The sequence below is a fragment of the Haliaeetus leucocephalus genome, unplaced genomic scaffold (genome assembly GCF_000737465.1).
Source record: "Haliaeetus leucocephalus isolate CR32 unplaced genomic scaffold, Haliaeetus_leucocephalus-4.0 Scaffold262, whole genome shotgun sequence".
In the NCBI taxonomy this organism is placed as follows: domain Eukaryota; kingdom Metazoa; phylum Chordata; class Aves; order Accipitriformes; family Accipitridae; genus Haliaeetus; species Haliaeetus leucocephalus.
The window spans coordinates 5331678-5342432 of record NW_010972698.1 but is presented as its reverse complement, the minus strand read 5'-3'; positions in this window follow the sequence as shown (position 1 = coordinate 5342432).

Here is a 10755-nt window from a genome sequence, read left to right as displayed (position 1 = left end):
CTGTGACCAGGAAGGAAGGAGTATATAACAAAAAGGAGTGATACTTCCACTGATGCATATACTCATAGCTCCCAGGTATCAACAGTTTAGGTTTTCCTGAGCCAAACAGTGGCTGTATCCAAGCAATCATGTTTAATAGTCATTGTTGTGTCTGTTCTCTAGTAAGCTACCTAATTCTTTTTTACACCTATTTACAGTTTTGTACTCAAAATCTTCCACTAATAATTAATTTTGCCACTGAGTATGTACAAAAAGTACACCTTCTCATTTGTTTAAATCTTCTGCCTAACAGCTTAAGGAACTTCCAGTTTTCTGTTATGGGAAACAATAAACCTTTGTTATCTACCTGCCATCTTCACGTTGTTTGTGATGTTATAGATACCTATCATATTTTCCCTCAATCATCTCCCTTTCTAGACAGACGGATCCCGGTCCATTTGGCATCTCTGAGAAACCTTTTAGAGTTTTTCACCATCCTTGACCATCCATGTTACCCTTCTCCATGCATTTCCAATGCGGGGTATATCCTCACTGAGAGGGCAGAGCCAGAACTGTGCATTCAACACATGGGCAAATGGGGAATACATAGCGGTGTGACAATGTTCTCAGCTTTGTTCTCATTTCCTTTACTAATAATCGTTCAAATTCTATTTTATTGCTAAGAAATGGACTAATTCTTTAGAGAGATGTTCACAATGACTCCAAGATTTCTTCCCTGAACAATAACAGAGGATTTAGGTTCCACTGTTGTGTATCTGTCATTCAGTTTATTTTTCCCACGTGCATTAATTTTTGAAACACTATATTTTATACCATTTTTTCTTTCAGTCATTCAGTATTGCGTTTCTGTTGTTATTTCCATCGTACTTCAACTCCCCCATTTTTTGTTAACCTCTCCAACATACCTTCTAAATCTTTTCTTTATTTCAAATTCAAAAGCATATAACCTTATCTGTATATCCTTGTGACATGCACCTTTAAGTTTTACCAGGGACACTAAATCAGATTATAATAGTGAAACTAGTTTGACATTACCAAGGAAAATATTAAGTCTGTTGTAATAAGACTTATTTAAAGTCAAATTCATTGCGTTATTTTTCCTATTTAACAATTCAACAAAATTTTCCTATTTAACAATTCAACAACAGTATCAGTTCTTTCATCTACATCATCTGCAGCTTCTGGTCAGGGATTTTGTGTACTTCAAAGCTATATATAGTGTCTATGTCTTTACGTAATGGGTATTTTGAAAGTATTTCCTGAAGTCTATTGCTTACTATCAGCACCATGTAGAATTATCAAGATTATTCGTAATGTGATTAGGAAGTCTTAAATACTGTTTTGTGCAATGAAGATACACTATGACAATATTTGAGTGGATACGATGAGTCATCCAGATTTTGATTTCATGAAAGCAGGACTGCATAACAAAGTGTGAGGCAGCAGTCTCATTGACAGTACAGTCACATACTGCCTCCCTCATTGAAAATACAGTCACATGCCATTATGCTACTTTTTATACAATATGATATCCACCTATTCTTAGCAAGCGTCGTGTTGAATGCAAGTGGAATAAAGTATGGCATGACTGCCCCTTGTGCTATTTTAGACAAATACAGAGTGAAAGCCAAAGTGTTTTCACAGACAGTATCTTTAGGCAGAAGGGTATTACATTAGGATTCATAAGTACTCCACTTAACCTAGCTTGCGTAGTTACCTAACAACTGCAATAACTAGAGGTGTGCTGCTCAGTGGTGCGCATTTTTACCAACAAATAGATAGGAAAAAATCTGTTTTTCAGCTCTTCATTGCAGCTATTTTTAGTGTATAGGTTTTTGCTTCTGTGTTTTTCAAGACAGTTGACCGTACTAATATAGTTAAAAGAATTCTGCCAAGTTGCACCACGTCATAGGAAATAATTTAACTAAAGACAGGATATTTTAAAGGACTGGGAACATACTGTCATCACCAATAAAAAAAAAAACAAACCCACTATATTTCTTAAAAGCAAATACCAATTGCCTACTTTGCTGGAGTTATGGCTGGCAATATTATAAGGAATTTGAGGAGAAGAAAAGATCTTTCTTTACTTCAATCCTAACTAATAAAAAGTTAGCATGCATCAGAATCCCTATCTCTCCAGCACTTCAATAGACTATCCACCACTCTTATCTCTGAGGAGCTCCAATCTTCAACTACAAAAAAAAAAAAAGAGAGATATGGATCTGGTACTCTGTTAAGATTACAGAAGTTGCATCTCTTTACCCAGTTACCAATTTAAAAGAAATTATAGGGCTAGAAGGGATGCTTGGAGGTCATAAAGTCCATCTCCTTGCCTCAAAACAGGTTCAAATGCCTCTATATCACTCCTGACAGATGTTTGTCTAGTACATCCAGAGATGAATATGGCACTAACTCTCAAGGAAATTCATTTCAGTGCTGGCACTTAAAATGGTTCTCCAGGAATGTTTCTGAGCCAAAAAAAAAGCAGAGAAAACTGATAGGAGTAGAACATACAGTTTAGGATAACAATTCTCCCTGGAGGAAAGTGAGAACAGCTCTGTATCCTTCAACAAAGCATACAACAAAAATCAACAAAATGCAAGTAGGAAGCATCAAATAAAAGTTCTAACAAAGTCCTAAATTTGAGCCTAAAAATAGCCAACCAGAGCAAATATATACAGGCTGTTTACTAAAGAAAGTTCAGAATGAAATTTGATAAATAAATAAAATATATCAACAAGGAACAGAATCACTATGGATTGCAATTCCAGTCCTCAGTAACAGAAAACATAACAATAATGAAAGTTTTCAACCATGCTCACATAAACTGGGTAGGTGTCAATGTAGGTAATACTGAGACAAAATTCTTAGATAAAATAAACATTTACTTTTTGGAGAAACTTTTTAGGGACCAAAAGAACAAAACCTAACTCTTGACTTCACGCTGAATGGTGCCTGTGACCTCATTCAGGGTATTGCTTTCAAAGGCCTAGTGTTACAGAAGAGTCCCATAATGTAGTCAGATATAACGTCTCATAGGAGAAATGAAAAATCTTTTGTACCTTTACTTAGTTTCAAAAAGGGAACTACATAAGAAGCAGCAGCCAAAATTTTATGGTTTTGAAGGTCATGGCTTGTATAATGACATCAGCTAAAACACACAACATATGAAAAAAAGCTTCAATAGCTCGAATAACCCCAGTGTTGTTCAATAACAGATATAAGAAGCAAGAAGACATGCTTCAAACAGTGCAAATGTCTCCAAGAAGGAAAACAGGAAAGAACATAATATCTAGCAAGCTATGTGTAAAAATACAAAAGTGAAGAAGGAAAAAAAAGATCCTGTAATCCTTTGAGAAACAAATTGATGAAAACACTAAAACCAACAGCAAATCCTTAAAGCATAGCCAAAGCATGTAGGCTATCAGGTTTTCTGCAGGACCAAGTGACAACAGAGGTACAAAGGGAACATTCAAGGAGGATAATGCTGTAGAAGAAAAGCTAATGAATTACTGTAGCTGGGATATGCGCAGCCACTTACACTCAACAACCTTTGGGGATACATGAGAGGATTTATCTTAAACTGATGTGTTAGGAGAAGGGGGCATTAAAAAAAAAAACTGGTAAAAGGACTAGTAACACATTATAGGACACAGAGGAGCATCATAAACCTTAAATATAAAACTCCTGAACAGCTGTACTGATCACTTAAAATATCATTTGCATCAGATGAGTGGAAGATGGTAAGTATGAGCCAACAGGTGCCCAGTTTTTAAAATAAGTTTTATAGGGGTTCTGGAGATTTACAGCAAGTATATCTGCACCCAACCACATCATAGAATAATGAGCAAAGGAAACAGTATACACAGGAACAAACCTGTTACAATAAAAAAGAGTCATCACAGTTCTCATACAGGTAAATCATGCCACTGAAACTTGTTAAAGTTCTCTGTAGGGCAAGGACAAGAGAGTTTATAAGTTGTACTTGAATCTTCTAAAGGTTTTCAGGAGGATTTCTTAATCAAAGGTTCATAAAATGCCATGGGAATGTCTTCTTATGGATTAATAACAGATTAAAAGGATAGGAAACTAATAGGAATAAAGAGTAAGACTTCAAATGAAGCCTGTGCCCTGAGGCCTGTGCTATTTAGTATTTTCATAAATGGTCTGGAAAAGGAGTGGCAGGGATAACAACATTTGCTACTGGTAACAAATCATTCAGGGTAGCAAAAAGGCAAGCAAAGTGCAGAGACTTGCATAGAAATTTCATGATACAGAATGACTGGGCAATAAACTTACAGAAAAAATCAGTATAAATAAATGTAAAGTAACACACATGGAAAAGTAACCTTAACTATACATATGCAGTGACTGAGTCTGAATTAGCTATTAACTTTGAGGAAAGCTATCTCAGAGTTATAATAGATAGCACCACGAAAACATCAGCTTTGTACTCAGAAGCACTTAAAAAGGCAAATAAAGCATTAGGAATTATTAAAAAGGAAGAGAGAATGAAAGAGAAAACACCATTATGCCATTTTATAACTCCATAGTGAGCCTGCTGCTGCATGAAATCTGATTTCCCCATCTTGGAAAGCAACCAAAGACCAGAGAAGGCACAAAGAACTGTGGCAACGGTGATCAAAACTCTTCAGGACACAGAGACAACAACAGAGAGGAAACTCTGATATTTCAGGATTCCTGTAAAGTGCAGATCTTAGGGTAGAGGAGAAATTCATTTTGGAAATGCCAGCATATGTTGATTCTGAAACACAATATGCTTCTTAGGACTCTGACAGCTGTGACTGAAATTACAGTTAAACTGCTGAAGTTTCATGGCTCAAACACTCTAAGGACAGCCCTGTTACTCAGTGTATCTCAGTCCCCGAGGGCACTAATTACTTCAGTCTCCTTCCTTCATGGCCTGTGTGGCAGCCCCAGCACTGGCTGCCCTGAACGGGTGTGATCTGTTCCACTGCAGGAGCCTGAGCCTAAAAATTCCCACTGAAGACTTGAACCAAGGGTCTGGGGAGCTCCAGCTTGTACTAGGACTTCCAGGGATCTCACATTCAGGGACGTAGACAGAAAAACTTATCGAGGCTCACAAGTAACATGCCTGTGTAAATGTCTTTGCCTTCATCCCCATCAAGCATGCAGCCTCCCCTTGAAACTCAGACACTCATTTGTCAAACAACTGTCATAAAATAATTAAAGCTTGGAAATTATTTTTCTGACAGTCTCTATGCACAGTCTAAAACATAAGACCACACAGAAACGCCATGTTGGAGTAGGAGAGCTAATATATATATACGGACAGATACAAAAAAGAAATTAAAGCTCAACTTCAAATCCTTTTTTTTACCATCTGAGACGCATGTTTAAAATAGATCATTTTGCTACCTTGCTTAAGGTCTGGCAGGTAAAGGCAGAATGGGTTCTAATGGCTAGAGATTGAGGCTAGACAAAATCAGACCAGAAGCATTTTTCACAGTGAGATTAGATAAGCTTGGGAGCAGTTCACCAAAGGATATTTAATAACTTTATATCCCCGTTTCTTAGAAGACATGTTCTACTGCAAACAGAAGTTAATACTGTAACCTATGGTACACAGGAGGTCAGATCGGACAATCACAGTCCTCTCTCCTGCTTTTATAATCTGTGAAGCTGCAAACATAAGTCACAGAAAGCATCTAATACTTTTTAAACTAGTTCATTGAAAAAAAATTCTCCTGTAGAAGACATGAATTCCCATGGCTAATACACCAGAACATAGCTTCGAAGGTTTATAGCCTTTGCATAATTGTTTTCATATTTTTAAAATATAGGAAATTCATGACTGTGACCAGTAACTTAACAAGCAATACCACAAAGATAGAGAAAACTGTAAACTTAATTTATAAAAGTTTACGATTAATATGTTACAGTTGTGAATTTTCTTATCTTCCTTACAAATATTTACTTCATTACTAGTCCTTTGACCTAAATTAAAGATTAATATATATTTCCTCTTCTTAGGAGGAATAGAAGGTACTGGTTGTTGATTTACTTACCACATCCCGTTTCTTTCTCTCACATATGCTGTATCATACCCACAAGTTTTGACACCTTTCCAAAACAATGCCAGTCCTGATCTTCTCATCACTTTTGTTACTAAAAAGAAAGCAAAACAACAGTAGGAACTGTCATTAACAAGCAGCCATAGTAGCAATAGCATGTGACTTACTGGATGGAGCTGTATCGGCTTGAAAAATTTTAGGCAAAATTTCATTCAGTATCAGCTGACAGCTGTCCTTTCTCAGTTATACTTAGAGTTTTAATGAATCTCAGATTGGAACAGGAAATTCAGCTGAAGCCATCAAGTTTTTTATATTTTGATAAGAGCCATTACGTATCTCGTGGTTTCTGACCAAAATTCCAAAAGACCTTGGCTTCCTCAAATTGTCTTAAATTCCTTCTTTTACTTCTACCCTATTTTACTGAACTGAAATAATCCAGCCTCAAATTTCATAGATTTTATGACATTTTCACACAGCTTTAATACAAATAGCAGCCAAAATTGAAGCCCAGACTAATACAGCACCTCTTCAGACTGATCCCTAACCCACAATATGGTATGGCAGCAGTTTGAAAACCTAGTATTTCTAGCTGGTAAACAACTTACTGCAGTTGAAACTCCAGCCCATTTGAAGGCAATGAGAACGCTGTCACAGGCTCAACTGGACTAGAATTTCATCGTTTCACTAAAAGTTTTGTATTGTTACAATAAAAAAAACATTTTTCATTATTTATGATTTTTCTTAATCCCTGTGTATATGTATTAAAAACATCCTATCAAACATTTTATAAATGTAAACTCAAAGGAGTAACTTTCTCATGGGCATAGTAAACCAACCTTTTATACATAATTTGTAGCCACACTACCCTAAGGTTCAGAACCCATCAATTAGTAATTATTTCGATGTGTTACAGTCATTGGAGGAACAGAGAAGCCCCAAAAGTCAGGTTGTGCTTCCTCTCCTTCATTTGATTCAGTCAGGGGCTTTCCATTGAATACGGTGCAGTTGGGTCAGACTCTGCTCATTCAATTATGGGGGTATATATATATAGTATATTTGAGAACAATACATACAGGCACACAGAACATGAATAACCTGCCCCTTATTCATGGGAATGACAGCTCTTCTCTCAAGTGAGCCAGACACATGAAATAGACCTACTCAGTTCCTTTATTATCTCTCAATTTACAGATATAATCTAAAGTTTCATGGATTAATGATTATAGATCCATCAATGACAAACTGTGATTAGCTACCTCATTAACATTAATGCACCACCTATCTGGAATGCTGTAGTGAGAAACAGTCAAAAACTAATTTTTACTAACGGACTTTTTCCTCTCTTTAGTATTGTGGTAAATGTAATGACTCAATTGTTTTTGTTGCTGTTGATGAGCAAAATTTCACCAAGTCCTCAGACATGTTAGCATTTGTATGAGCACAAATTTAGACAAGTAGGTATTCTTTAATATTTTTGAAAGAAAAGATAAAAAGAATTGTGGAATAGTCTAGACAAACACGCAAAGTAAACGTGCCAGGATTATAGGAGATATATCATGACTTGAGATATGTCATGCATGTATCTAAAAGTATTACGACCATGATGAGTAATTTAAAGATGCATCGTCAATGACGATTTCTTAAGCAATTGACGCAGATGGGTGTAGATGTGTGGCCATGGGGGTTGACAGATTTCACTGAGCCCATGACACGTGCCTTGCCTATCTGCAGTTGCTGTATCTGAGTGAATTTCTGCTGTGCCAGCAGTAATCCAGGCATATAATTACAACATCTTTGAGAAAACTCATTCAAGGAACAAATAAGCTTGCTTTTAAAAAAAAATCTTTCATATTGCCCTGACTCATAAATCTATGCACTTAATTAAATTCAACAGGCAATTTTAGGGAGAGATAAACAAATTAAAGAACCTCTACTAAATGACAGAGAAAATTCCAAATAATCATAATCCTTTTTCCATTTTAATTCCAATGTTGCTTGTCCTTGTCAGGGCTGATACCTGCCTTACACATCCTTTTTCTTCTTGAAAACAGTTCTCATATAATGATTTTAAGGAACTGTACTACAAAATAAATGATATTTTTTAAAATTAGGTAACCCACCCTATCTTCCATGGACACATAGAAGAAGGCTGGAAAAGACAATCGCGATTTTTTATTATGCCAAGGAGCTTTTCTTTAATGATTCTTCTCCTCCTAACCCCTCTGGAGAAGAACAATTAGCATGCTGCTTGTCCAGATCCATCAACAACGGCACATATAAAGCTGTAAATATGCCACGCGTGTGTTAGATTTATTATGGTATCTTCTAGTCTGACAGATTTATACATTGTCTTTTTTCTTGTAAAGTGGAGAACCGCTGTATGAAATAAAGAAAATAATTTGCAAGGAGCAGTCCTCAGCTATGTGTAAAAGCCCATCTGAAACTACCCAGATTCTCATGCTATTCTCATCACCTTGAAATCCCCATTTCCTACACTCAGCCCCTCTCTCACCACCTCTAGAGAAGACCATTTCTTGCTGTTGTTGTTGTGTCTCACCATACATGTTTGTCACTTTCCAGAATCCCACTTAACATACAATCAGGGAATAAAAACCAGTTAAGGCACAGGTTCTGAGTTCTGCTCAGGAGAGGTTTTCTTCCATCTAGGCATCATGGAAAGTTTTCTCTGTGCAGACTAAACCATCTCTCAAGTCTCTCAAGCCTGAGAAACAGCAGATGCTTCCTACCTCCCCTTTTCTCATGCCCACATTCTTCTTCACAGATTGTTCTCCCAAGCACCAAAAAGCCAAGCTTTCTGTCACTCCTGTCCCTATTCTAGTGCTGAGCACGGCACAGAGCAAGCATGGTCTGGAAGCAGGAGGGGGGATTTCTGTCACCGGCAGCCAGGAAGCGTTACCCAGGGCCATGCCCGTTTACTGCAGCTGCTGGGGGAAGGCTGGAGGTGGGCAGAGTGAGCTAGCAACAAATGACAGAAAACATTTGTCTTCAACAACTGAAAAAGTAAAGGCAAAAAAATCTAGAGAAGCTGGCAGGTGGTAAATCATGAAATGTTTCATACAGATTTTTTAAAAGATATAGGAAACCACCATGTGGTGCTCCCACGCAGAGTTTTATAATATATGTGTGTCTATCGATGAAAGAGGGAGCAAGGGAGATACGTGCGCTGCAGAAATGTTATATGAATGCTTTTCAGCTCCTTGTCATTGGACTTCTTTCACTCCACCCACTAAAACTGGAATAGCATTCCAGTTTCTCTAAGTCTGGCATCTTCTCTCTTCTTCTCTCTCCTTTTTTCAGCTCACAGTCAACCACTCACTTCACTTCTCACCTCTTCACTCTTCTCCTCCTCCTTGGGCTTCTGCCTCCTCTGTAGACCTGTGGTAGTTTAAGACCCATTTAAACCCTGCACCAACTAATTTTTTCATACTGTCTTGCACCCTTTTTTTCATTATCTTCCTAGTTTGTCTAAATTCTGCACAGATTAAGACTACTTTCTTGATGCCTCTGACGACATATCTGAAAAGAGAAATGTTATGAATGTCTATAAATAATAATTGTGTTGAAGAAGGGCAGGGCCTGCAATGTTTAAGGGGAAAGTCTATTTCTTCTTTAGACCATGCATTTTCTGAGGCCTTTAAAACTCTTAAATGTGGGGCTACAATTTCCATTGCTTGGCTTTATATTTTGAACCTACTGGACAGATCATCTCAGAGTCTCCAAATGCAAAAAATGCAGCCTCCTGACATGCATTATGAACAGGAAATTTGTATGGATATGGAAAAGGCTGGGGTTTTTTTCTTATGAGATCAGAGGAGAAAGTAATTTGGGGAGAGAAACAGTTATTCAGCCTTAAACACATGAGAAAATCTGGTGATATTTTGAGCATATTAAGTTTTTGAGCCTGACCCCAGAGCCAGACAGGCAGTTCCAAGTAAAATCCACATGCAATTTTTATTCTTCCTCCTTTTTCTACAAACAGAATTAAAATACAAGGAAAAAGCAATGGAAGTATTTCTTTGTATATTAGGAATATATTAAGGCTTCAGGATACAATATTAAGGATAAACAAAGGATTAATAGTCATAGAAAAAAAATACTAGCACTTTGGGTGGTGTTGGCTCAGCTAAGTTGCCAGAGGTACTGTGAATATCTTGAGTGATACCTTGAATTCTTTCTGCATTACAAAGGTTTAATACAGATCCTGAAGTGTTAATATGAAACTAGGCTGTGTTATTCAGTAGACAAGATGTTGCACTGGCAACCAACTGGAGCTTTTGCACTACCAGTTGAGCTACTGAAATTGCTCTCAGCCAGGATGCTGTGGTCATTTTTAAGATACACTTCATGGTGAACAGGCATTTCACATGCATAGATGTAAGTACAGTTGGTTTTTCATCTAATAGGACCTCAGGCTTTGCTATTGGAAGGATCTTGGTGATTATGAGATGCAAGGCTCAAATGTCAGACATATAATATTTATTAGAGGCAACAGAAGATAAGGTTGTAGCCACCCTACGTAAAATGACGTCTGAACCGAATGGAAAGCACCACAGTTCCCAGTGGTAGAAGAGTCAGCAGTTACATACTGTAAAATTATGAATAAAATCCTTAAAAATATAAGAAAGCCTTCCATTTTCTCCAGCCAGAACCTGAGGCTATGGCTGAGCGAAATTCC